The sequence below is a fragment of the Lontra canadensis genome, unplaced genomic scaffold (assembly GCF_010015895.1).
Source record: "Lontra canadensis isolate GAN:19392208 unplaced genomic scaffold, GSC_riverotter_1.0 scaffold64, whole genome shotgun sequence".
In the NCBI taxonomy this organism is placed as follows: Eukaryota; Metazoa; Chordata; class Mammalia; order Carnivora; family Mustelidae; genus Lontra; species Lontra canadensis.
The window spans coordinates 4,157,645-4,185,127 of record NW_022631058.1 but is presented as its reverse complement, the minus strand read 5'-3'; positions in this window follow the sequence as shown (position 1 = coordinate 4,185,127).

The following is a 27,483-nucleotide window of genomic DNA, read 5'->3' as shown; positions in this document are numbered from 1 at the left end:
TCACAACACCACCACTATATTTGGGGTGACAAGCAACAGAAACTGACTCTAGGTAATGTAAGGGAAGGAAAAGAATGGGGATTTTTTTTTTTTAGCAGTATTAGAAATTACAGGGTACTTGGCAGCTTAAAACAAAAGGAAATTGAACAACCAGAGATTGCAAGAATTACTAAATCTGGGATTCCAGAGAAACTAAGTATCAAAAATTTTTAAAAAGTCTCATCAAGGGAAGTTTGGAGGAGAAGGGGAAGCCAAGTCCTTTTTTATCGTGTGAAACTCCACTTGAGATTCAAAATCCAGGAAGAAAAATAATTTACACATCACCGAATTCTTATACAGAGTTCCCACACCGACCCAACCTAGGAATCCTATGGGTGTAGATTATATCAAGAGGAAGATTCTTTGATTACCTTCCAGATGCTTATGCTTTACTGGAGCTGCAGTTTTTATATGTCTCCTTTTTCTTAGACCCATCTCAATTGGCACTTTTCATCCCACTTTAAATACTAACAGTATCTCTTTAACCATCAAAATTGGACCAGTATGTGTTCACCCAGTTGTCTGGTCAAGCTAGCTCCTCCCATCTGGCAGCTCTTTCCAAGGCCATATTCAGAGACGTCATGTGGGTAGTTTGAAATTATAGCAGGTGGTTTACTCCATGAAAATTGGCAAACACTCCAAATCAGGTCTTCTAACACCCCAAAACCTTGGCTCCCAAGGGATGAAGTAGCAGAATAACACTGTGTTCATCTAAAGTATGCTGGACTGATTAAGGTTATACACATATATATTAATAACACTATATTAATATATACAACATATTCCTCATCCATTCTTCAGATGTATATAATATATATAATGGAATATTATGTATAATGGAATATTATTCAGTCATAAGAAAGGATGAGATCTTTCCATTTGTGACAACATAGATAGATGAGGGTATAATATTAACTGAAATAAGTCAGTCAGAGTAAGACAAATACCGTATGATTTCCCTCACATGTGGAATTTAGGAACAAAACCAAAGAAAAGGGAGGCAAACAAAAAAACTGTCTCTTAACCACAGAGAACAAAACTCTGGTGGTTGCCAGAGGGGAGGTGGGCAGGAGATGGGTGACATAGATAAAGGGGACTAAGAGTACACCTACCATGATGAGCACTGAGTAATGTATAAAAATGTTGAATCATTATATTGTACACCTGAAACTAATACAACAGTGTACGTTAATTATTCTTCAAATTAAAAAAAAAAAAGGATTATGAGCTCTATTCTCTGTCTCCCTAGCAAATACTTTCCTTTTAACAACATGAAAAATGTGAACTCAAATGGCCTTAGAAGTTAACCATTGATGGAGAAAGAGATAAAGATGTCCCCAGAGGCTCATTTCTTTTGTCTTCTGGAACCCAGCAAAGAAGAGGCTTCATGGATCTGAGTTAGCCCAGGAAGGAACAGGAAGGTGGACTGGGCTCCAGGGGGCTTCCTTTCTAACCTGCCCCTTTCTTGGATCAGGAAGCTCCAGAGGCAGCAGCTCTCCCCTGCCTTCATGTTGTTATAAATGGTAAGAGTGTTAGAGACATGAGCAATCTCTCTGCTACAATGCTTCTGTGCTGCCTTCTGTCCAACTATGTCTGGACTATACCTGTTCTCTGTGGGTTTAGGATTGCTCCAGAGCCGTGTGCACTCTGGGACTTCTCTACTTGGTATTTCTTTCCCAGGCTGCATGTTTCAAGGTGCTAGCAGTGGGTTGCATCTGTATTCCTTTGCTTGTCATCATTTCTTGGAAAATAATGTCCAGTAAAACAAACATTAGATTGACTCTCATAGTCTAACAGAAAAGTTAGATGTCTCTGAGTCACAGATTTGGAGATAGTACTTCAGCTATTCAAGTGAATTACATTTTTTTTTCATTTTATTTTATTTCTTTTCAGTGTTCCAGAATTCATTGTTTATGCACCGCACCCAGTGCTCCATGCAATACGCACCCTCCATAATACCCACCACCAGGCTCACCCAGCCCCCCACCCCACTCCCTCCCAAGCCCTCAGTTTCTTACTCAGAGTCCACAGTCACATCTGACTATAGCAAAGAGATGATGAGAAAGTGTACCACATTCACTCTTCTGTGGAAGGGAAAATAATTACAACCGTAACTGGTCCTAAACCGTAAGTACCTAATATGTGCAGTTCATCTACCAGGAAATTTAGAGACATCATCTCATTTCAGTTTCACATGTGTATGTGAAATATATTCACATATATATTCAGACGAACATATAATCTCCTAATAAATGAAAGACAAAAACTCCACAGTCTTCCATGCAAAACATTTTTAAAAAGTGCACTCAGAGCTGGGTTCCAGAACTGTGTTAAGGGACATCAGCCAAAGTCCCATGCCTACTAATTTATATCATGAAACACACGGAGCAAAATAGTCACTTAGGACCTTGACAAGATTTTGCTTTTCTCTGATTTCTTTTTGAATAATGATAGTGTGCAATATATTAGATCTAGTGTTCTACAACAAGAACAGTCTGGGCCTGAGATTTGGAAAATCTGTATATGAGCTCCAGATCTGTCACAACTCATCATGTGATATCAAAAGATCATGACCAATTTAGTTAAACTGTTTTTCCATCTACAAAATGTTAATCATTAAAATCTCCACAATTTCTGAGGATATTTGTGAAGATAAAAAATAGATAATTCTGAAACACGTTGGCACATGGTGTTTTCTCTACATATGGACAATATTGTTAATTTAGATCATAAGAAGCAAACATTCATAAAAACACGGATATTTTTTAGCTACCTATAAACTTCAGCTCAGCCTTGAAATCTGAATTCAATTTACGCTTATCTTTATTGTAAAATATTCCAAATAGTTCTCCTTACTTTCTGCTGTTAAATGGTGACTTTTCACTCCTTTTTTTAAAAACCATTCTATATTCTCTTTATCCTCTAAAGCCCTGCAAAACAGAGAATTTTGCAGCAAAGCTGTATTGAAGTATTTTTCTTGCATCTCACATTTTCTAAATTCCTTCAACTGACTTGATTATTACTGATCGCATCATCCTGACCTGAATTCTCGTATTTTCATTTTATGTATTATTTTCCTAAACCAATGGTAAAGGGAGCAGATCCTAAGGCAGAACCTCTCTCTTCACCCAGTTGTGCTGGCTGCTCAGGCTACTTCTGTCTGCTTAGATTGGGGAGGCCTGTGACCTAATTAGACACTTATTTTTCCTGGACTGTGAATTCCCTGAGTCCTCCTGAGCAAGGGGAAGAACAGAATAATATTATAATGGCATTCAGAGAGAAAAGAGTTTGTGCCAGAAAAAGGTCCTGTTTTTATATCAACAAAGAGAACAAAGAAGTAAAACTTTGAACAAGGAAATCAAAGCTACAGTGAATTCAAATGTTGGCTACTTTGTTTCCATTTCTATGTTCATGGTATGAACACGGTAGATAGGTAGGTAGGTAGGTAGACAGACATTTCTCTGAAATTCTTAATGGCAGAGATATGCATTGCATCCAAAGTGTTTTAGTAACCAAGTAACATTATTTACAAGTGTCTTATGAGGAGATTGTCAAACCAAATACTTTTCACCCAATTCAGAGTTCAAAATTTGGGGTATTTAAAGTTAGCTTTTCTAATTGTAGGTGTTCCCTGTTTTTTATTACTTAATTTTATTTTTGTGTACTTCAACTGTATAGCTAAGAATTACTGAAGCATGCAGAAATTTCTTCCGGCATTTTAAACTGATCCAACAGAGTCTGAGAATAAAAAATGAATTATGCAGGGAGCATTTTATAAGAATGTATTGAAACATTTACACTTGTCTACTGTCTTCCTTTAGCAAAATGATGGATGGATGGATGACTAGAAAAAGAAATCACTGAGATATATGGACTGTAAGGGATTGTAAACATGTATTTAAGTCAAAAGCAATTTTTTCAAATACTTTCAATACCTAATGAATGAAAATATTTCATATTTTACTATTGCCATTTTTAACTTCCAGAAGCCTAATATTAACCTAATAAGTTTAGTTTTTTAATTGCTTGATGATGTCATATTTCAGATTATTTATTTGTACTTAATTTTTTAAAATTTCTTTTAAATTATGACTTGCTATTTCCAGTCAATCTAATGATTCGACTTGTCAAAATTTCCAACTATTTTCATGAAACACTTTTTAGGAAACATCACAGAAGTGTAAACATGCTTTTGAAAATATAATTAAAAAAAGAAACTATATGTATTTCTACTCAAATATATTTTAGGAGTTCCACAGAAGAAATATGGTGCATGACTATAGATTTGTATTTTGTTGGGATTACCTCTACTTTGCTGTAGATTTTGTTTGTGTCACACATGTAATCTGGGCTTATTTGGTGTGATAAAGGTTAAAAATATACTTGGCAAAGTTTCAAAGTCTAAGACTACTACATATTACGGCCTAGTGGATAGTTTCTCACTGCTTTCAGAGAGACTGTGTGAAAGCTGCAATGTATTACTGCCCACTGTGTAATTTTTTTTCAATTGAGATTTTATTTATTTTTTAAATTTTTTATTTAAATTCAATTAATTACCATATAATCTATTATTAACTTCAGAGGTAGAGTTCAGTGATTCATCAGTCAGTGCTCATCATATCACATGATGCTGCTTAACATCCATCGCCCAGTTACCCGATCGCCCTCCCTCCTCCCCTCTGGCAACCCTCAGTTTGTTTCCTGTGATTAAGAATCTCTTATGGTTTGTCTCCCTCTCTGATTTCGTCCTGTTTTATTTTCCCCCTCCTTTCCCCTATGATCCTCTGTTTTAAATTCTTCCTTTCTGCAGTATACTAAAAAAAAATAATATTTGGTCTTTATCCTCATCCCTGGCAAAGTCCTTTGCATGTTAATGAGATAACTGTGGAAATGACAGGGGCAGCAGTGGAGGGGAGGAGCTAGATAACTCTAGTTTGGGGGCAGGTCACTAGAAAAACCAAGTCTTGGTTAGAGAACTGGGACTTGCTGCCCCACTTTCTCACCTCTGGGGAGGGAAGAGGGGCTGGAGATTGAGTTCACTTACCAGTGGCCAGTAAGGTAATCGACCACACCTATGTAATGAAATCTTTTTTTTTTTTTTTTAATTTTATTTATTTATTTGACAGACAGAGATCACAAGTAGGCAGAGAGGCAGGTAGAGAGAGGAGAAAGCAGGCTCCCTGTGGAGCAGAGAGCCCAATGCGGGGCTCGATCCCAGGACCCTGAGATCATGACCTGAGCCGAAGGCAGCCGCTTAACCCACTGAGCCACCCAGGTGCCCAGTAATGAAATCTTTTTAAATCCCCTACCTGTTGGGGTTTGAAAAGCTTCCATGTGGGTGAACACACTAATGGTGGCATGCCCAGAACAGAACACGGGAGCTCCGGGCAACTCCTGCCCCATACCTTGTCTTATGCACCTCTTCCATTTGGCTGTTTCTGAGTTGTATCCTTAAAATTAACTGGTTAACTTGAGTAAAGTGATTTCCTGAGTAGAATGATTTTCTATGAGTCATTCTAGAAAATTATCAAAACTGAGGAGGAGGGGCACCTGGGTGGCTCAGTCAGTTGGGTGTCTGCCTTTGGCTCAGATCATGATCCCAAGGTCCTGGGATCAAGTTCTGCACTGGGTTCCCTGCTCAGTGGGAAGTCTGCTTCTCTCTCTTATGCACTCACTCTCTCTAATAAATAAATAAAATCTTAAAGATAATCTGAGGAGGAGGTACAGGAACCCCAGAAGTTATAATTGATCGATCAAAAGTATGGGTGGCTCCTGGGACTTGCAACTCATGTCTCAAGTGGGGGCAGTCTTGTGGGACTGTCTTGAATCTGTGAGGTCTGTGTTGATTCCAGATAGTCAGTGTCAGAATTGAATTCACTGAATTGTTGGATACCTTGTTGGTGTTGGAAAATTGGAGAATGGTTGTTGGTGTAGGAAAAATTACAGACACCCTCTGACTTTCCAATTAGAGGACAGTGTATACATCTTATATTCTACCTCCTGGTTTTTACAGCTTGAAGGTGCAGCCAAGGCCAAAAAAAAAAAAAAAAAAAATGTGTACATTGTGAGCATTTTGCTTCTTAAAGGACTTCCAGAACTGCCCGGGGATAACATTTATAGACCACATCCTGACTCGCTGGGCATTTTGTCAAGAATGTTACATATTAAGTGCCACTTTTACTATTATTTTCATATTTATTATGTACCAAAAGACAAAACTACAAGTCCTAACCATGTGCCTATACCACACAAATATCAGCTTGATCCAATAGATACTGCATCTGAACCAAACCTTTCCCTGAGAATGCACAAAGCATGTACAAAGAGTGTATCTTCACTGAACTATCGTATAATATTTGTGAGTACCATGATACTGTTATTTGGAGGATGTGAGGAGGGAAGACCTGCAATTATCTGATAACCCAAATGTCACTAGTCGATGTGTCAAAATAGGACAGTCATCATTTTGCAGGTTTGCAATGATCATCTGCTGACCAGGGAGGGATTCCAGCTCCAGCAAATGTCTCCCTTCTTCCAAGCATTTCTTTGAACTCATCAGATGGGTTTTTGAGGAGATTTGAGTTGTTTTGCCAGGCACTACTATTATTCCTCAGTGTTCTTTTCCCGGGCACCAGGGTTTCCGACACTCCATATATCCAGCAGTTCCCAGGTCAGCACCACCTTCGAAGGTTACAGCAGGGACATGGATTCCTCCAGTATTGGCTACTCTGCGTAATATCTTCTGCAGCTTTTCCTCTGGACCCACTGACGACCCAATTCATAAAAGGTTTATAATATTCCATAAGAGATAGGAAGAGTATCTTTCCTTTTATGTTGTAATATGACCTCATGAGTCACAAAAGTGGAAAGCTTGGATTGCAGTGTTTCCCCCAAGTTAATCAGTGTTCAGCATGCTTACTTACTGTCATCTCTTCTCAAGGACCTGTCTATATAGCCTCAAGGATGGAAAAAGAACTTATTTCAATCATAGCCATTGAACTATGCTCAGAAACACTTTGTGTACCTTTTCAGCATCAAGATTTGGTATCTACATTAAATTCATGACAGCTGGCTATTACTCACCTTGGGATTAATTCTCTTACAGAGATAGGTCAGGTGCCCTGCAAAGGGACACTCAGTGGCTCACCACAATGGTTTCTAAACACAGAAATTGAATATAAACCTCTAATATGAGGCAGAACTGGAACTCTGTTACAAGATTGCTTTAAAGCTTTCAAAAAATGAAAATCTATGGGATGTTACTTCAGTAGTTCACCGGATAGCACCCGTCTACTCTAAACTCAACCTAGTCTTAAGGTAAGGTAGGAGGCTAAAAATACATACAGGGCCCTTTTGTATAAAGTTTGTAGTAAGTCATTTATATTTATTATTCATCAAAAACTTAAGTTAACAATAACAACCCAGAAAACTTTTTTTTGCAATAGTGTATCTCATTTAAAGAACTTCCCTAATTGCACTTACTAATAACAAATAAGGAATTACATATACTACACGTCTTTTGCCAAGACAGCTAATTAGAGCTCCTTCACCACATGTGTGTTCCAGCTCACCATTCCTTCAGTCCTTAGGTTTTAGGGAACAAACATCCCAAGGTCAGAGTGATCATTATTCTCTCTTCTGTACAACCAATGTTTATTTTTAATTTGAGACTGGTAAATAAAGCTTTAATGGGATTTTAATGGCATGTTGGACACACTTCAGTGTCCAGAGATGTGGCATCATATTCAGGAATGTCATTAGCTAGATTAATTATCAATAGCGGACAGATATCATTAGAGCAATGTGAAAATGAGAGAGGTTGTAAATGAAATCTGCTAGGCAGAGAGGCCAGAGGGAAACTACCTCTGATTAGCAACTATTTACTATATCTATAATCTTTTTTGGTAATTTGTGTATTTTCTGTTGTCATTGTTGAGAATCTGCCTAAATAATAGCTGAGAGGAATTATTAACTAGTTAACTTAATTTTTAATGTCAAATTATTTTTTAAAAAGCTGGGTATGTGTCCGGGTAGACCCTGGTCATGAGAAGAAGAGAGAATAAACTCTTCAGTACATATCTCCTTTTTTTCCTGAATTTTGTTATGCTTACACAAAGAAATAGTTGAAGTAGATTATGTCATGGTCTTTGCATATTGCCAAAACCCACTAACTGTTTGATTCAATTTCAATATATTTAAAAAATAATCAAAATGGTCAAGGAGAAAACTATCTCAAATAAGAAAATATTTATTCACCTCTCAGGGTCTCCATACTTGATATCACCAGTAATTTAGGCAGTATTTTTATGTTTAATTATGCATCTTTGTTTTAAATAATATAGCTATGTGTATACTTCTGTGGCATTTAAGCAGTTGTATATAATATAGCTTCAGGTAAAAAAATCATAGAATAACATAATTATGCCTACTTTAAAGGTTTAAATACAAACTTGCCCACCCAATTTTGTCAAATCCAAATGCCTTGATTGTAAAATTCATCATTATTTTCTGTACCACATTGGAAAAAAAAAAATGCCTAAACCACAACTCTTTGTTTCAGTGTTGCACGTAGAATCACACACATTTTTAAAGACATTTTAGATGACAATTACTCTCAACATCTGTAGTTTTTACAACGTACATAACACTGTTGAAGAGATGACACTGAGAATGACTATGACCAAGTTTAATCACTGGGAGGCAATGACAAGTATGTACCCCTTTATGTCTGACAAAAAGGGATCATAAAATGAATCCTGATTTCAGAGATACAGAAAAAGCAAAAACAAACCAAAAATCTCTGCACCTTAGAGTTGTTGGAATGTGGGATTTCAAATCTCAGATTCATCCCTTTATGTGCACAAACTACCTTAGTATTTCTAAATCTTAGATTTCACATTCTTGAAATGGACATAACAAGGGTACTCGCTACCACATATGTTATTAAGATGGATTAAAATCATCTTCAAAAGCAGAAGGCAAAATGTTTATTTTTGTTTTGGACCAAGATGGTGACATAGGAGGCTCCTGAGTTTCCCTTTTCCCATGTATACTTGAATACGCAGCTACATATGGAGCAATTCTCTTTGAGAAAAATCCAGAAACCAGTTGCATAATTCCAACACACTGAATGACAGAGAAAACACCTACATTAAAATGGGTAGGAAACACAGATAAACACTTGCCATAAGCCTCACCTCTAGCACTGCTTTGTACAATCAGGAGAGAATCTCCCAATTCCCAGCTTCTCACTGAGGAGAAAGGGGCTTAGAGAGAATATCCATGGTCCAACTTTAACACTCCATCCAAAGGATGGGTCTCCAAAACACTTAACTCTGAAAACCTATGGGTCTTGCAGTAGGTCCCACAGTACCGTAGAAAACACAGGAACTTTTTAACAGGTGCACAAGACTTTCTGTGGCTATTGCCCCAGGACATAAGAAGCAGGAAAAGTCCCCATCTCCCAGTCTTCCCCTGGAAGAAGTTTTGACTGCATACTTTACCAGTGGGTGCTGAGGTTTCATTTTCTAATTATTATACATCTAGATGCTGACTGCTATTCTCTTTGGAGCCCCAAACTGGTGGGTATTTACCCCATCTTCTCCCACTGGCTTGCTCCAAAAATAAAACTAAATTGTCACCCTCTCCCTGGAAGGAACTTTTTGATGTATTCAGTGCCCCAATTTGCAGCCGCCACTTGAAGTATGAGGCTTACATTTATGAGTTGTACTAAGCAGGACCTCAATGGCTGAATTCCAGAAGGAGAAGGCTCCCTGCAGAGGGAGCAGGCAAAAATGCCCCTGTCCCCGTCTCTCCCTGCAGTGGCTTTGAAGCATACATTCCCAGATGCTGCCTGAGAGTCTTGCTTCTTATCAGCCGCATCAAGCTACTGACTGGAATCCTCTTCTTTGGGACACCAGTCGGTCTTCACACACCCTCAACCAACAGGAGTTATTAAGGATAAAGATGGCAACCAGGATAGTCACAAAGGTTTGAGAGGCAACACGGAGCTTGTGAGGAGGAAGCTTCCTGGGAATCCCTTAAACGTGATTGAAACTACATTTAACACTACATTAAAAGCAATGTACACCATAATCAAGGGGGATTTATTCCTAGGATGCAAGGATGGTTCAACATATGCAAATCAATCAGGGGGATACACTACATTAACAGAATGAAGGATAAAAAAATCATATGATTATCCCAAAAGATACAGAAAAATCATTCAACAAAATTTTACATCCTTTCATGATTAAAAACTCTCAACAAACTGTATATAAAAGAAACGTATTTCAAAATAATAAAAGTCAAATATGATAAGCTCAGAGCAAACATCATACTCAATGGTGAAGACCTAAAAATCTTTTCACCTGGGATCAGAAATAAGGCAAAGATGCCCATTCTTACCACTTTTATTCAACATAATACTAGAAGTCCTAACAGCAATTAGTCAAGAGGAATAGATGAAAATCATACAAATTGAAAAGAAAGAAGCAAAATTGTCTCTTTGCAAGTGTCATGATATTAAACATAGAAAACCCTAAAAACTCTACCCAAAAACTTTAAAACTAATAAATGAATTCAAAGTCACAGGCTTTAAAATCAATATACAAAAATCCGTTGCATTTCTATGCAATATCAACAAACTATTGGAAAGAGAAATCAAGAGCATAATCTTATTCACAACAATACCAAAAATAAAATACTTAAAAATATATTTAATGAAGGGGTGAAAGATATAAACACAGGAAGCTATAAGAAAAACTATGAAAGACTGTGAGAGAAATTGAAGAGGACACAAATAAATGGAAAGATATTCCATGTTCATGTATTAGAAGCATATTATTAACATGTCCACATAATCCAAAATGATCTACAGATTCAATGAAATTCCAATAAAAATTCCAATGGTACTTTCACAAATAAAATCTTAAGTTGTGTATGAATAGCCAAAGCACTACTAAAAATTTATAATCAAGTTGGGAACATAACATTTCCTGATTTTGAAGTATATTACAAAGCTATGGTAATTAAAATAGATGATATAAAGACAAATGCATAGATTCATGGAACATAAAGGACCAAACCCGCAATAACCTATGTCTATACAGTCAATTAATTCTTGACAATGAAGCCAAGCATATACAATGGGGAAAGGACTGTCTCTTCAGTAAAAGGTACTGGGAAAACTAGACAGCTACGTGCAAAAGAATGAAACTTGACCACTGTCTTACACCATACACAAAATTCAACTCCATGGATGAAAGACTTGAATTTAGGTTCTGAAACTATAAAACCGCTAAGAGGGAATTTTGACCTTGACTTGGAAATATTTTCTTTTGACACCCAAAACAAAGGCAACAAAAGAAACAACAAAAAATTGGGACTAAAAAATTTGGAACTTGGAACTAAAAAATTTTCTGCACAGCAAAAGAAACTACCATTAAAATCGAAAGTCAACAAGTATAATCTCTCTCTCCTGCTGCTTGTGTTCCCTCTCTTGCTGTCTCTCTCTCTCTGTCAAATAAATAAAAATAAAAATAAAAATAGAGCTACCATATGATCCAGCAATCTCACTTTTGGGTATATATATCCAAAAGAAACAAAATCGGTATCTTGAAGAAACATTGGTATGCCCATGTTCATTCCAGCATTTTTCACAATAGCTAAGGTATGGAAACAACTTAAATGTCCATTGGTGGATGAATGGAATAAGAATATACGTGTGTGTGTGTGTATTCAGCCTTAATAAAGAAGAAAATTATGCCACTTGTGACAACCCAGATGAAACAGGAGGGTGTTATCCTAAGTAAAATAATCCAGACAGAGAAAGACATTATCAATTATATATGAAAATTGTTCAAAAAGTAGAACTCATAGGAACAGAAAGTAAAATGTTGTTGCCATGGGCTGGAAGAAAGGGGGGGTAGGAAAGGCTGGTGAAAGAATACAAAATTTCATTTATAAGATGCATAAGGTCTGAGGAGCTAATGTATAACATGGCGACTATGTTAATAACACTGTATTATATACTTCAAGTTTATTGAGAGCAGAACTTAAGTATTTTCACACACAAGAAAAGGTAACTCTCTGAAGTGATAGATTGGTTAATAATTTAATGGTAGGAATCCTTTCACAATGGATACATAGTGAACATCAACTCATCACATTGTGCACTTTAAGTATATTATAACTTTGGGACCCCTGGGTGGCTCAGTTGGTTAAGCAACTGCCTTCGGCTCAGGTAATGATCCCAGGGTCCCAGGATCAAGTTCCGCATCAGGATCCCAGCTCTGCGGGGAGTCTGCTTCTCTCTCTAACCTTCTTCCCTCTCGTGCTCTCTCTCTTTCAAATAAATAAATAAAATCTTAAAAAAATGAAAAAATATATTATAACTTTGTCAATGACACCTCAATAGCTGAAGAAAACAAAAAGCAGATGGCAAAACTGCTAGATCAACGTGAATATGCTCTCAGTATATACCAGCTTTCAGCAGTGGCAAGTACTCTGCCCCAGAGCTTGTCTGCCTATGTTCAGGTTCTTAGACAAATTGCTTAACCTCTCTGTGCTCAATAACATTATCTCATAATAATATCTGAAAATGAAAGCCCTCTCCTATGATTTAAGTAAAACCTATGCCTGGATAAAGCAGTTGTATTCCTTAGTTGTTTTATTGCTAACTGGAGAAAGTTTCTCTTATGTAGGATATCTATCTGGAATGGTCTCCATCAGGTAGAATATTGCTAGACTTGACAATCCTTACAGAATAGATCTGGACTTTGGTTAAAGGCTCTATCTTAAGGAGGAGACTGTATTTTAATTTGTGCAGTTTAGTGGGGAATTCAAATATGTACCATTGTTTACAAATACATTTGCAGTTTAAATTTGCTCCTCTACCCTTCATTTTATTTTATACCCAGTGGTAGTTGTAGGATGGATAGAATGATAAAATATATAAATTGTTTTTAATTTGGAGAATAAATGACAATTATTTGATAAAGCAAAGTATACTTGGATAATATAAATTATAAAGTCATACTGGACTGTGTAATTACATTTTAAGAGCACTTTCTGAAGAGTTTGCCTTTTGTAGTTTGTGTTCTGCTGTGTAAAGCACATGATGAAGTGCCCCCAAAATTCACTATTTAAGTTCAAGGCTACAGATCATTGAATATAGCACTAAGAAAATTAAATGTGTGCCCAACTAGCAAAATGCTGTAAGTGAATTTGAAGCTCTCTGGAGAACATATCAGTCAGCAATATGTCATCAACTCAGCTCAAGTTGACCACCTCAGCCCTTTATAAGAAAGAATTATTGAGGATCCCAAGGTTAAGAAATGATAGCTCGACTTTGGTAAAAGAGCAGATCTACTGGGTTTATGAAGCCACCTCATTTAACATAGTATCTATTGAGTATCAAGTGTTCCAAAATGTCTGTAAAAGTGATCCCAGATTCATTCCATCTTCATGAAACTTGGGCTTCAGAGAGTCCATGACCTTTAGAAATTGTTAAGAAAATGATTTGTGAATATATAATTTTCTTTTGAGGGCTCTTAAGATTACATCAGACCTTCTGAAGGGACCTGGAACACACAAAAATAAATGAATACTTGCTTATAATTTCTATTTCAGTCAAATAGTAATTATTGCCAACTTAAGTACCTTGTCTTACATAACTTTATAATGTTATTTTAATTCCCATTGCATGGATGAGAAAACTGAAGAACAAGTGAGTTATCCGAAATCCAACAACAAGTAAGTGGGAGATCAAATAGCTGAGCCAAGCAGTTTCCACGCCCCCCCCCCAGGGCTAATGCAGTGATCTTCTATACATTTTTGTGACAAATACAACTGATGTGGAGAAAAGATCTCTGGGCAGAGAATTAGAAAACTCTGGGTCTAATTCCAGCTCTAGATCTTCTATTAATGATAAGAAGGGTTAGGTTTTGTATCCGTCAAGTGGTTTTTCTGTTTGTTTTTTTTTTTTTTGAGTGCCTATTCTATAGGGTTGTTGGATTTAGCAAGTAAAAATAAAGAAAACCCAGTTAAATTTGAATTTCAAATGAACAATGAAGTATGTTATAGTAAAAATATATCTCAAATATTTTATGGAACACGCTTACACAAAAAATATATATTCACTATCTTTCTGAAATTTAAGTTTAACTGGGAGTCCTGTATTTTATCTGGCAACCTTATTATTATGTAGACTAAGGGTGCACAGAGCATCAGAAAACAGATTTTCCGTTTCTTCCAAGAATTTATAGTAATAGTTTAAAAGAGACAAGAAATACAAACACATGAAATATTTTAAGGAAATATTGGCCATTGAAGTGTATTGGTGTGACTTGAAGTTTTGCCCCCCTACTTACCATCTTATTCTCATTATAGATGCATTTTACAAATTTGGTACATATGCTTTTTTAGTGAAAAGTAGGACAATGCCTATCTTCCATTGACTAATTTGTTGATTGAAAAAATACGAAGAGACTCAAAAGCCTGTTTAAAGCAGATCTGTCAGAATTCCTCTGCGGTTTAAAAAGTTCAAAGATTACTCTGAAAAAAATGGTCATAAAATTCAGAAAGGCACAGAAGGATGATCTCCAAAGCCAGATTCAGTGGTTATCAAGCAGCATCTGCTTTGCACTGAGGAATTTAAGGTCCAATGTACATATATCTAAAACAATTTAAAGGCTGTCTGGAGAAGAATAGTGTGTTCATCAGAACTAGAATTCTATAGTACAAAAATATATGGTTTTGTCATCACTTCTCAAAGAAATTCCCTTGTTCATCTTTTAGAAATAATGGTTGATAGGAGCACCTGGGTGACATAGCCGGTTAAGCAACTAACTCTTGGTTTTAGCTACAGGTCATGATCTCAGAGTTGTGAGATTGAGCCCCAAGCTGAGCTCCATGTTCAATTCAACATGGAGTCTGCTTAACTTTCTCTCTCCCTCTGCCTCTACCCCTCACCCCCTGCCCAAGTGTTCTATCTTTTCTCTCTCTCTCTCTCTCTCAAAAAAATGTTTAAAAAAAAAATAAGTGGCTGGTACACTGGTGTTTATCTGCATGAATATGATGAAATTATATGTCTATATAGAGTCATATGAATGTTGGTTGATTCACAGTCAGCTGGAAGAGACTGTGCATCACCCTCAAAGCAGAGATGTGGCTCTAACTCCAATAATAGAGGCTGACATCCAAGGAGGGGCAAACATATTTCGGGGTGGAGGAAATCTGAAACAGTTTTGAAAGGGTCTTAGTTTTAAAAAGTATATATTTGTCTTCTGAAAAGTTTGTAAACAGATAGTTGTAAATAGGTAGAGGAAAAAGTAGGATTTGAGGCAGGATTTCAAATGGCCATCACAAAAGCACTGATAATAAAAACTGGCATTCTGCATAGTGCATGGAAGTTTCAAATCACTCTTTTTAAAACTTTAGCACTTCGGCAAAGTATCTGTATCATTAGGATATGTGAAGATATGCTGCTGTAATAATCTTTAAAACTCAGTGACTTAATATAGCAAAGGATTATTTCTCACTCGTATGTATTGTTGGTCTGTTAGGTTCTCTTCTGATTATAGTTTTCAGGATTTTAGACAGATAATGCAGTCACCATCTTGATTGTGATCAGTGGCCATGAAAGAAAGAAAAAGATAATTCTGCCCTGAGAATTATAGCCTTTGTTGAGAGATTATGACTATCATTTCTTTTAAAATTCATTGGCCAGAACTAGTATGAAAGCTTCATGAAATCACAAGGGAGCCAGATAGGAGTAGAGTCTAGAAGTTGGAAAGTGGAAAATATTTGGCTAACAGTATTAAGAAAACCATGGTTTCCATTATTATTCCCACTTTTTGTATATTCAGAACTGAAATCTACCATGGGTGGAGCTAGTTCATGGAAGGAATGTGAATCAAGAATGTCTGCATTGGCTTTAAGATCACAGCTATGTCTGAGGTGAGATGTGTAGGAAAGAACATTAAGGTGACTTAAAGTTGGCAAAACTGGATTTTGTCTGCCAAAAATACATATCACAATCTATTTTGTTCCAGGAACCATTCTAAGCTCTAGGGATACAGCAGGAACACAAAGGCACAATCACTGTCTCACGGGATTTAGTCCAGCAGTGTTAAAATATTGCTTCTCAGTCACAAAATCTAGATATTTTAAGTAACATATATGTATGAAGAAACCTCTAATGTGGAAAGAAAGGTACATGAAATATGCCAAATTTTGGCAACCTTTGAGAAAAAAGGAAGCTGAATCTAAAAATAGAAAAAATAATGTGAAAAAAAATCCCTTGAGTATTTTTTCATCCAAACGTTAGCACTAGACAATAATATTCATTTAAATGTGTTCAGGGGATTTACTGTATCTTGGTTAAAAAAAAAAAAAAAAAGTCAATGCTTACTGAGTCAGCAAAATTCTATAGAGAACATCCCTCCTATACAGAGACTTGTTTTATTTAAATTACATACACCTGGGAGCCAGGGTGGCTCAGTGGGTTAAAGCCTCTGCCTTCAGCTCAGGTCATGATCCCAGGGTCCTGGGATCAAGGCCTGCATCAGGCTGTCTGCTCAGCAGGGAGTCTGCTTCCCCCCTCTCTCTGCCTGTCTCTCTGTCTATTTGTGATCTCTCTCTCTGTCAAATAAATAATAAAATAAATAAAATATTTTAAATAAATAAATAAATTACATACACTCCCAGTCAAACTCAGTTGTTAAAAAATGGAACTTGATTATGTGTAAGTGAATAAATTTTAGATACATGTTTGAATTCTATCTTGTTTCTACCATCTAGCATCTAATTACCATAGGATGTTCTAGATCCCCATCTTCATTGGTAAAATCACTATGATTAACAGCTCTCTTACTCCTGGACATCAATTTTGGTTCAGCAGTAGAAATGGTCCCATATATGATCCTATCTGGTAGTTTCCAAAATATGTCCCAGCTAAAGAGTTTCCCTACATGGATAATAGCAATATTTTTGTTATTAATCATTGCTACATCTTCATAGTAATTATCTTGTAAATTGTAAAAATGTATGAAAAAAGCACCAAAAAGAGTAACAAACCAATCTTATCTCCTTTTTGTGACTCTTTCAAAGTTGACTTGTTGACTAAAAAAAGACCAGTGAATACCAAAGAGAGGTCTTAAAAAATAGGGGGAAAGTAGCTTAAAAAAATGGAGATCTGAATAAAAAGGCCTTTTAATGTACAGTGTTGCAAATTGCCCTGGCCTGATTCTAAGTATAGCTAATGCATTCAGGCAACAATACCACAGTCAAAAAGAGTCCAACTTAAAAAAGGGGAAGCAGTTTTTGGGGAGAGGAGTCCTTGGAGATGCTCCAAGAATGACAACAATCTACTTGTCTATACTATGTAAATCAGATTATTGATAGCAAAGATCATTACTCACTCTCCAGGCGGGTTGAAAGCTATCACAAAATGAAAATCTTACATGAATCAAATTATAAAGGGGAAAGAAAATCTCGCTGGACTTTTCTGGCCATTAAAATAATTTTTTTTTTAAAGGTAAGGCTTTTAAAGAAGTAGTCAAATTTTCTGGGAGAGGGGAGAAAGCCATCTGTTTTTAAAAACAGCTTTATACAATGAAGGCATTCATCATTTGCAGAAACAGAGACAAAAAGAAAAACATTTGTGGAGAAAAAAAATAATGAGAGGAGTCCTGTGGAGGAAAGACGTTACACAGGAAGGAAAAGAAAGCAAAAGAACAGAGTAAAAATTCTGTTGGTTAGGCACTACGGTCACAGATACATTTTACACCCAGCTCAAGAATGATTGGTCTTCAAAAATTTGTTGTGGGAGCTATAAGGTGTGTTTAAGGAGAGTAAAGGAATTCCTTGTAAGGCTGTGCACTGTCATTTTATTCAATCAAGCTTAATGCTTATAAGTCAAATACAATCTGTGGGATGTCAAGATTCAGGGTCAGGTCATTAAGAACTCTAGGTGTATGGCAGGACAATTTATTGAGATATAAATTCATGTTTCATGTTCAGTGTTATGTAAGAATCAAAAAGAGTGACACCTTAATGCTATCCATATGTTTTGGGAGGAAAAAAGTTGGCACCCTTTTGACTCAAAACACCCTAATTTTTTGCCCCCTTCTCTGTGATTCAATAACGAGATTTAGGATCTGTGTGTTCCTTAAACACAGCGGAAATTGTGAGACGGTAATTTGTCCTCTTGTAGTTTTTGAAAGGCAAAAGTAAATGAAGACTGTTTGGAGTGTTGCAGGGAAAGGAAGAGAAGCGATTGACTCAGAGAGAGATTAAGAATTGAATACATCCAAGTCTGAGTAGTATTTCAAAGACTGGACTCCACAGCGAGTAAGGTTTCTTAACAGATTTCCCATCAGAGGTCCAGGAAGGTGATAAAAACTTAAGAGGCAATGTCTGTATGATGCCGTAGGATCACTGGGCCATAAAAGAATAGGCTCACAGCTAGAAAAAAAAACACAGTACAATAGTGTATTAGGCTGGAATAAGCTATAGTAAACGACAGGTCAATCTCAATTTCAATCCTACATGTTGTGCATCCCTATTTCACAGTTACTCAGAAACTTAAACCACTGGAATTTCCTCTATCTCAATATGCTGTTTCACATTTACTGAGGCAGGGAAAGGAGCACACTGAGGCTTTAACGCCGCCTCTTCTATGCTTTATCTCCAAAGTGATATGTGTCCATTTTGCTCAAAATCCTTTGGTTGGAACTTGTCATATGGCCTCAGTTCAAGGTAGAAGTTGAACTCATGGGTGTAATTGGACTATTGTTGAGAATTACTGTATCTGTCACAGATATCCATTACATAGGGCCAAGGCCAGTAGATTTCTAGGGTCTTACACAAATTTCCAGAACTCACACAGTATTAGACAATGAACAGCTCAACAGTAACCATGTGGACTAAAGATCAGAGGACCCCCTGAATATCTCCTCTGGACCAATTGCCCAGCACATTGGCAGAGTCTATAAAGGGAAGGGAAACCTAATAATGCCTAAGATTAAAAAGTATTGCCATCCAGTCAGAATAGAGACTAGGAATCAAATTTAATTTTAATTACATGAAATAATAGGATATTTTCCCTACCTACATGAGCTTCTGAAATTATTCATAGCTACTACTATCAATGGATTCCACAAAAGTTCTCATTCCTTTTTTTAAAATTTTTATTAACATATAATATATTATTTGCCCCAGGGGTACAGGTCTGTGAATCATCAGGCTTGCACACTTCACAGAACTCACCATATCACATCCCCTCCCCAATGTCCATAACCCAACAACCCTCTCCACACCCCCCTCCACCGAGCAACCCTCAGTGTTTTTTGTGAGATTAAGAGTTTCTTATGGTTTGTCTCCCTCCTATTCCCATCTTATTTCATTTTTTTACTTCCCTACCCCCCAAAAGCCCCACTCTGACTCTCAAATTCCTCATATCAGGGAGATCATATGATAATTGTCTTTCTCTGATTCACTTATTTCTCTCATTCCTTTTTTTAATAGGTAAAGTTAAAAGGCTACCTGTGCTCTCTCAAGATCTAGGCTTCAGTCTGGGAGAAAGGGGGTCCTTTTGTTTATCAAAAGACTCTATGATCTATGATGATGATGATAGTAGAAAATGTCTATTGACCATGTAGAGATGACAAAGCTAACACAAATGGCCTGTAATTCACTCCTGTTCTGATTCCTAAAGGAATGTTTCCAAGTAACCTGGTATCATCTCTTTGTAAACATGATAACTAGAACTCTAGGAAATATACACTAATGGCATTTTCTAGAAGGAAAGCAGAAGAATGACTACATAAATGTGGTATATTTACACAATGGAATAATATTTAATATTAAAAGTTAATATCCTATAGCTGCAAGTGAAAATATAGGTCAATATCAGAAATGTTAAATAAAGCAAGTTTCAGAAGAATATATAAATGCAGGGGCACCTGGGTGGCTCAGTCATTAAGCATCTGTCTTTGACTCAGGTCATGATCCCAAGGTCCTGGGATCAAGCCCTGCATTGGTCTCACTGCTCTGTGGGAAGCCTGCTTCTCTCTCTCCCTCTCCCCTGGCTTGTATTCCCTCTCTTACTGTCTCTCTCTGTCAAATAAATAAATAAAATCTTTTAAAAAAAGAAGACTATATAAATGCACACACTATATACTATATGGGTATGCATATGATATATATGTAAGCAGGTATATGTTCTTGGTATCATTCAAGGGAGACTAAAAGGAAGACTAAAAATGTTTAGAATATATGCATTTGTTATTAAATCATTTTAAAAATAAAGCAATAAATGCAAGAGAAAATTTAAGTTAGTGACTAAATTCAAGAAAATGTGCTAGGTAGAACACATAATTAAATGCAAGATTTTGATAATTTGTTGTTGTTGTTGTTCCTTGGCTTGGTTGGTTCTTTTAAAAAATTATGTTTATAAAGTATATATCTACTCCTATGTAAGCTTCAATTATTAAATTGAAGAATGCCATAAAAATCATTTGGAACAGATTGAACTAAGATTTATGGGAGAGGAAAACTCAAAGTACTATGGTAACAACTCCAAGCAGAGACCCAAAGGAATCATAAAATGTTTACTGGAAGGGTAGATACTTGAGCTGATTCTCCACCACTGGGAGAGTGATTGCTTGATGGAAGAAGGGGAGATGAGCTGTGGTGATATTCCAGGAAGAAGCAGTAATATTTGCAAAGAAGCGAAGGGGAAGGAAACAAAGACTGTGCCAGGAATTGTGAACAGATCATGTGTGGTAAAGAGTATGAGGGGAGCGCTGGGAGAAGGGAGGGTGGAGAAGTAGCACAGGCATATCATAAAGGGATTCCTTTATCACACTTTCACTTCTCATCTAGAGAGATTCATTTAACAAATATAAGCAAGGGAATGGCAACAATAAATTCACACATGAATCCAGACTAACTTCAAGATTGAAATATATAATCTGAAATAAAACTCTTTCAACGTCAAGAATGGGGGGGGGAAAGCAGACTGAAATGTCCCATAACTGAGGTGACATGACTAAAAATGGTGCATTAAATGTGAAACAATAGCATTCCGGTCATACAGAATTCCTGTTCATGAGCTGAACGAGGTGCTACTGACCTCGGTTTATTATGAAGGATCTCATGAGAGACTAGATTCCAGGTCACTGTGTAGTGACCCAATTACTTAAGCACAGCAGCCGTGGGATCAGTTAGGGTATCTCTCCCCCCTCAAAAAGTGAGCTCAGCATTTTGGAAGGAAAGGGTCTCCGTATGTGACCTGGTACATGAAAGATTAATGGGAAAAGGGGCAGAAAGGTGTTGACTCAACCAGAGCTCCGACTTCTTACAGTTTTAAAGTACATATAAGGACTCAGACTTCAATGAATAAATGAAATGAGAACCTCGTTCGCCAGCCAGAATACTTTGTGTTGGTACTCCTTAAAAATAGAAAGTAAAGAAACAAACCAAATGCAAATGTGGGTATACAGAACATGTGCTTTCACACAAACCAAAGAGTATTTTCTAGTCATAAAACAATCTATTAAATCAGCCCTGAAGCTCTTTCTAAATGTAAGAAGTTAACTTTTCACAATTGACTGCAGAGAAACCTTTCATTTAGTATTTTTAATCCTAGTTATTTGTTTCTTATCTTTTCTAATTTATGATTGAAATCTAATACTAAATATTGGAATTGTCAAACGTTTACCAACCATTTACCAATTAGATTTCTGTCTTGCAAACATGAGTTCAAATCCTAGGTACCATTCTCACATTTCATATCAGGATTTGCATAAAGTACTCCACGCTAAAGAAACAACTTATTAACAACATCAGTTAGAACACTAGGGAGGTATCAAACAGTGAAAAAGCAAACACACTGGTTATTTCAACAGATGGAACACCATATAGTAAACTGATTTAACAGACACTGAAAAGCAAAGACAACTTGGGAGAGACAGCAATGATAGCAAACTATCTAGCACTGAGCTTAAAAGGGAGTCTGTGAAGTTCTTACAACTTGAAAGGTGGAAAGGATTCCAGGAAGCTGGGCTTAGCTCTCTGAGGAAGGGGGAGGCAATTGGTGCCGGTTCCTCTGAGGGGGCTCCATGCAACTGGTCCTGGGATGAATGGAAAAAACTGGGCACGGGACCAATTTCTACGGCTAGGTAGAAAATTCTTGCTTCAGTGACTCTTAGAGCATCAGCAAATAAATCCCGAGCATCCACATTACTTCATCCTACTGCTTTCCAGTCCCACCTAGTGGCCCTACTGGTAAAAGCCAAGAAAGAGCCAGTCTATAAGAAACTATGGAAAGAACCTAGATGTCCACCAACAGATGAATGGATAAAGAAGATGTGGTATATATACACAATGGAATACTATGCAGCCATCAAAAGAAATGAAATCTTGCCATTTGCGATGATGTGGAAAAAGGGGGTATCATGCTTAGTGAAATAAGTCAATCGGAGAAAGAAAACTATCATATGATCTCCCTCATATGAGGAAGTAGAGATGCAACATGGGGGGTTAAAGGGGTAGGAGAAGAATAAATGAAACAAGATGGGATTGGGAGGGAGTCAAACCATAAGTGACTCTTAATCTCACAAAACAAACTGAGGGTTGATGGGGGGAGGGGGGTGGGGAGAGGGTGGTTGGGTTATGGACACTGGGGAGGGTATGTGCTATGGTGAGTGCTGTGAAGTGTGTAAACCTGGTGATTCACAGACCTGTACCCATGGGGGATAAAAATATATTATATGTTTATAAAAAATAAAAAAAGAAAGAAATACAACTTGCGGGTTCCCAGCCCCGGTACCACAGAGCTGAGTATAGAAGGGAGGGTATGTAGCTGTGAGAAGATGATTTCGTAAGCATCATGGAGGAGTGAGTCGATGCAGTATTTGGGCTTACCTCATTGGAGCTCATAGAAAAGCAACTGATGAGTACTGAACTAAGTAGTTGCCCCCATTCTTCTGCTTGTTGAGACATGGGACTTCCTTCCTTGTCTGAGTGGAAACAGAATATTAAGTATGTAGAGTCTGTTAATACAAGGAGGAGAACTTAAATTCTAAAGCCCCCTGGCATTTTGTGATTTGGAACAACTCATGTAAAGAACAGAAAATGAATAGGCAAAGTCTGGCTTTAAAATTATGAATCATTAAATGTAATAATGCCAAGGAGATCTAAAATTCTAAAATAATCCAAGTGTATATTACAAATAAGCAGCCCATGGGCTTCCTCTTTGTCAGTCAATCAACAACTAGCATTTAATTGAATTGTCATATTATTGCTCAAAGTTTGCTAGAAGGACCATGTATTAAGGTAAATTATAAAATCACTGTTTTTATGGGTCAGAAATGATTATGTATCAGCAATTCCACTGGTTCAATCTAGTAGCTCAATTTAACTATGGGCCATCAGTGTTGGATCAAATAAATGTAAACCTATACATAAAATGCCACCTGGTATCCCCCTGGCATCTGAAGAAGATTGAGTTGTTATTAATGCTATAAAATATTCTCCCTAACCACTTTATCTTCTCCCACAGCCACAGGTTGAAATTACTTTACCCACATTAAAAAGGAATAACATTGGAAATTCCCAGGTATAACGGTGATGAACCCTGATGATGGAGTCAAACAAATCATGTGCATATAAAATTATTTTTTCTTATCTAGGCATCACATTTGGGCAAGTTATTTAAGTTATTCAAGTCTCAATCTCTCCATCTGTAAAGTAGAAAAAAAATTATCTACCAATCAGGATTGATGTCAAGACTGAGAAAAACGTGGAATATTTAAAATGTTGTAACAAGGCCTATCATATTGTAAATTGCACTAAATAGTATTCTGTCTATATTCATGCATGATTCTTTTTAGAAAGGGTATAACTAAATAACAATGCCCATAATATAGATTTATCATGAGTATCAAAATGAGTTCACAAATGTAAAGTGTATAGCATAGTGCCCAGCACAAAGTAAATGTTATGTGAGAATTTTTTTCTTATCAGAATATTATTAGCGGCAATGTTATAACTGTGATTCACAATAATAATTATTATTGCCATTATTGTAATTTGGGAGGCTTTTTCTTCAACCTCAACTCACAGTTCTTACCTGGGTGATAAAATATGTTACAGAGCTGTTTATTATCTGTGTCCAAACTAGATGTGTGTGTATATGTGTGTATATACAGAATATTTTATGCACCCAAGTTATTTCTTGGTGGTAGTTATTACATCTCACCCTATCTGACTTTAGAAAACTCTGACCACACATACCATATCTGAAAAGGAAAACCTATACCATATGCCATACAATACCATTCACAATTTGAATCCATAGTACTTACTGTCAGTCTTATATTGATTAGGCAACAACTCTTCATTTAATGGGAGAAATAAAGGCAACAAAGAATGACAAATTACATTACAATCACATAACTCTGGAGCCAGAAAGGGTCTTAGAGATCCAGTGAGGACTGGATTCAGTTCTTACAAATCAGGAAAATGAACCTCACAGAGATGAAAACAAGGACTAGGATTGGCTCTGCTTTTGAAAGAACCCTAGAGATAAAACATTTTATGTTCAAATTTCTCAGACACTACAAAATCTCAAAAAAAAAAAAAAAAAAGACGCCATTTTGCTTGTCTGGGATTGCTTTTGGGGGAACTTCACTATAAAAATGGAACACATTTCATTTTTATATAATGGCATTAAAAGAAATTCCCTTACACACTCCTGAATGTCCTTTTAACATTCTTTATTTTTTTTCCTTTTAACATTCTTTAAATGTCTTGCTGATCTTTATTACATTCTAGAACCAACTTTCATTCTTTTTTATTCACAAGAACTCCTCTATGCTTATCTACATTTAGAGAAGTGATTAGTAAGAGACACTGTCTTAAAAACTGTTTTCCTCAAAAACATGACACTCCCTCAAAGATGTTGCTGCAAATCAGTCTTCCCCAGTGAATCAGTGCCACTGCGTTTCTGCATGACCTTCCGTAGCACAGGAACAGCAGGATTTTAGACTATTCATGGATTGTCAAAATCTGTGGCTAATTCATTACCAGCTTCACTTCACTCATTAGAGATCCCCAAATCCACCTAATTATCTTCTCTTCCACACTTTTTTTTAGGTCAAAGTAATTTCAGTTAAATTTTATTTTTCTTGTTCCTCCCCCATCCTAACACCCTTTACAGGATTAATGTAACCTCTCAAACATATAGTTACATTCATGTCATCAAGTTTAATAAAAAAATATTTTCAAGACCATAAACTCAATTTATTATAGTATAATTATCCATGCTTTTAATATTTTCCATGCTTAATGTCACTGAATTTATTGCCACAAACTTAGTTTGGAGGGTGCCTGGGTGACTCAGTCCATTAAACATCTGCCTTTGGCTCAGGTCATGCTCTCAGGGTCCTGGGATTGAGTCCTGTGTTGGGCTCCCTGCTCAGTAAGGAGCCGGCTTCTCCCTCTCACTCTGCCTGCAGCTCCCTCTCGCTCTGCCTGTAGCTGCCTCTGCCTGCACTCTCTCTCTCTGTCAAATAAATAAAATCTTAAAAAAAAAAAAAAATTTGCAATGGAAAGAAAATGCTGACAGAGATCTGTGTGTGCACGCCTGTCCATGTGTGAGTGTGTGTGTGTGTGTGTGTGTGTTACATTTTGCCATCTGTATCAATATATCACCGTATGTGGCAAGTTCTGATGAAATGAAAATAAGAGATATAGAAGGACTCTACAATACCTTGATAACATTTGTCTTCATTGTGAATACACTGTTGATGAACGTGTCCAATGACAACTCTGGAAAATGTCATATGCATTTTCCAGTATAGAGAAAAGCCTGTGAGTTGCAACATGGGACGTTTAACTACACCCAGGCTCAAAGGATTCACTCTTGTTTCTTTTGGTTGTGGAATATAAGTCTATAAAGTATGGACTAATTTAGAACTTTCTCAGGTTTTTTGGTAAAAAATATAAAGTTCCCTTAAAGAGTGAGAAGTACAAATGTTCTTTTGTGCCTCAAGTTTAGACCCACATCATTAAAGGCAGTAGGAGTTCATGATAGAGAAATAGCTATGGAAAATGACTCCCTTTTAATGGGAAATTTACTACTTGATTCCTAAGTACCTTAATGCGAAGGAAAATAGTTCAACGGAGTGAAGAGAAATTGGTAAATTTCCTAATGGGCAGAAATAGACCTAGTTAAAAGAGTTTGTCAATAAAGCAATAAAAAGTTTAAAAATAGATTTGAAAAAAATGTTAAAGAATATGCAATTGACTTTATATATTTTTTAAACAGAATAAAGAGGCACATTTCATTGTGGGTCTTATGTGAGCTTTCTTCCTCCTGGTTCTAATGTGCAAGATCAGAGGGTTATTTATAGGCAATGATGGAGGCTTGGAAGAACAGCCAAGACTAAAACTATGGGGACATTTCTAGAAGCAAGCTCCCTGGGGGTTAAAGACAAAAAACAGAGTCACTGATCTTGAAATAGGGAAGATTTTTACAGATAATGTTGCAATCATTTGTAAACATTTTTTTTTTTAGCTTTGAGGTACATTTTCCCCTCTAAAGGAACCCATATGGGAAAAGGCAATGTTTCAAGAGAAAGATGGAATTGTTCTGGTTGAAATGGAAATGAAGAGCCAGTAATCTACCTGCTCAACTTCCCCATCCATCTCCAAGGTGACCTTAGACTCTTTCCTGGGGAACTTAGCAGGGAAGCTTGAAAACTACAAATCAAGACCAAGTTCATCATTTTGCAGTTGGAGAAACTAAAGTCCAATAAAGACAAAGTGACTTGCCCAAGGTCACATGTATAGAGACTGAACAAGGACCAGAACACTTACCTTTGAAGAAGACAACCAGAAGCATATGTAGTCAAGTCCCTCTGTAGCTTTGCATGAACTATTTACCCAGTATAATTAATTCACACTTATTAAGGGCCAGGAGGAAACTCTGAACCTTCTTTACATCATCAAAACTTCCTAAAGCCTTTTAGCTATTTTAGTCTTAATAACTAATTTAATAGCAATTTCTAATCATTGTATAATTCCAACATATGGATAATCCAAGAGCCTGGCTACTAAGCATAATAGCAGAAGATAAAAATCCCTTTCCCCAAAGAACTTACACTATTTACAGGAGACAAAAACAATATAGAGAAAGAGAGAGAGACAGTCGGAGAGACAGAAATAAATTCTGTTGTTAAACTGAATTTTATTCAATGCTAGTATGCTAGGATTTCATTGAAGAGAATGTGGAATAGGACAAGGAAGGTTACATGTTAAATGCAATTTTTCAAATAGGCCTTGAAGATAGAGTGGATCTACAGAAAAGACAATCACATACATTATTTTGAGTTTGAAGAACAGCATCTTAAACTATGAGACAGTAAATGTGGA